This window comes from Lathyrus oleraceus, chromosome 2, assembly GCF_024323335.1.
Source record: "Lathyrus oleraceus cultivar Zhongwan6 chromosome 2, CAAS_Psat_ZW6_1.0, whole genome shotgun sequence".
In the NCBI taxonomy this organism is placed as follows: Eukaryota; Viridiplantae; Streptophyta; class Magnoliopsida; order Fabales; family Fabaceae; genus Lathyrus; species Lathyrus oleraceus.
The window spans coordinates 37,964,504-37,966,624 of NC_066580.1; positions in this window are offsets into that span (position 1 = coordinate 37,964,504).

The window sequence follows — 2,121 nt, forward strand, 5'->3', positions numbered from 1 at the left end:
GAAAACCTGAAAGGGCAACTTAGGCAAAAATGGGTATCCCGGTGGATTGAAAACCCGAAGGGCGATCCAGGCAAAAGTTAGGGATTAAATGAATGGTTGCGTTCTGAGTAGTTCTGAATATCATCTCGTGTCGATAACCGGAAACTTCCGAAGGATAGGAAACAGTCCAATCACCTTTTTTGGAAAGCTGATCATCTGGAGGATCTTGAAGACGAGCGAATCATAGCAGAATTGGAACCCGATAGAAATCCATTTCACATTGCCATTAGATTAATTTCTGTTTTTATCTGTTGTGCGATTACCTCTTTCCAGGGATTGCTTCCTGATGTAAATACCTATTCAGAGGCCACTCAATCAATAAAATCATGTTATTCAGTACATCTCTGTGTTCATTTTCATTTTACTATTTTATTTGCAAAAATGACGTCCGAATTTTTGATAAACATTGCATCATGAAACATAAGAGCTTTACAGGTACGTGCTTAATAAACATTGAAAATTGCTGTAAATTTTAAGTGCTTTAGATCGTCTATTCAAAACAGGTACACTCGGGGCATTTCCTTAAGGTCCCCATCAAATGATCGCAGATGTTTTTCCTCAACAGTTGGAATTTGGTATCTTATCCCTGCAGAGATGGTCTGAGCGTTGGATTCTTCAATCCCAAGCAATCTCTCACTGTTGTACTTCCTCAAGCATTTGTTTCAGATTATACATTCACCAGTAGAGTTGACAGTGTCAGATTGTATATCCCCAGCAGAGTTGACAGTATACAGTGCCAAACTGTATCTTCCCAGCAGAAGCGGCTGCTCCTCAGAGTTTGATTCCAGATCGTGATCTCGACGCTAGACCCATGGTCTCTTTCCTTGAAGCAGAATCTCGGTACCGCATCAGTGTTTGCTTCCCCTGCTGAGTCGTCTCTATCGCAGATTATGGTTGCCAGAACCACTGTCGCTTTCCTCAGCAACAAGTTTTCAGTGCCATTCTCTCCCCAGTCAGAGCCTCGGTATTTTGTTATTTGCCAGAACACCGTATGGCGGGTCATTTCCCCATAGAGTTCTTTGTGCTGTGCATCTCCAACAGCCTTGCCAGGGTCCAGAAGATGGTGATCATTTCCCCAGCAGAATTCCTTGCCTCAGCTTGGCGTTCTCTCTAGTCAAGCATTTCGCATCCCTGCATGTAGAATCATATTGCATTGCATCCTCCCAAATTGCGTAGCATTCCCATTTTCATGGAGCATTACGCCATTGAAAAGTTCAAACATACGCATGTAAAGCATAATGCATTCTCGGTATCCCAAGTGATAAGCCAGAAGTTGTTTCCAGTACTCAGACTGAAGATTGTTCATAACTTATCTTTATTATTCCCAGCAGGGGTCGTTGGCCCACGCGTCGCCTCAATTATCATTTTCCCTATTTCTGCCGATGCTGACAGGCATGAAAGTTTCTGGTATTCAGACCGAAGTGGCATTCAGGCCAGTTTTCCGATGTTCAGATCGAAGAAGTTTCCGACGTTCAGGTCGACGCAACTTGTGGCATTCAGACCAAGTTTTTGGTATTCAGACCGAAGTGGCATTCAGGCCAGTTTTCCGATGTTCAGATCGAAGAAGTTTCTGACGTTCAGGTTGACGCAACTTGTGGCATTCAGGCCAAGTTTCCGGTATTTAGACTGAAATGGCATTTAGGCCAGTTTTCCGATGTTCAGATCGAAGAAGTTTCTGACGTTCAGGTCGACGCAACTTGTGGCATTCAGGCCAAGTTTCCGGTATTCAGACCGAAGTGGCATTCAAGCCAGTTTTCCGATGTTCAGATTGAAGAAGTTTCCGACATTCAGGTCGATGCAACTTGTGGCATTCAGGGCAGTTTTCTGGTATTCAGACCGAAGTGGCATTCAGGCCAGTTTCCCAGTGTTCAGACCGATGTTTGATAATCAAGTATCGTCTAATGCTCAGATCGAAGTCATTTCCAATATTCAGATTGATGAGCGGCATTCATGCCATGGTTATTTCTGTGTTAGCATTTATTTTGGTATTCAGGCTAACGTTCCTTGTTTCAGTGTTCAGACCGACTCTCACCGTACCAGACGGATTTTTTTTCAAGACCACCTCTTGGCCGATTCTGACAG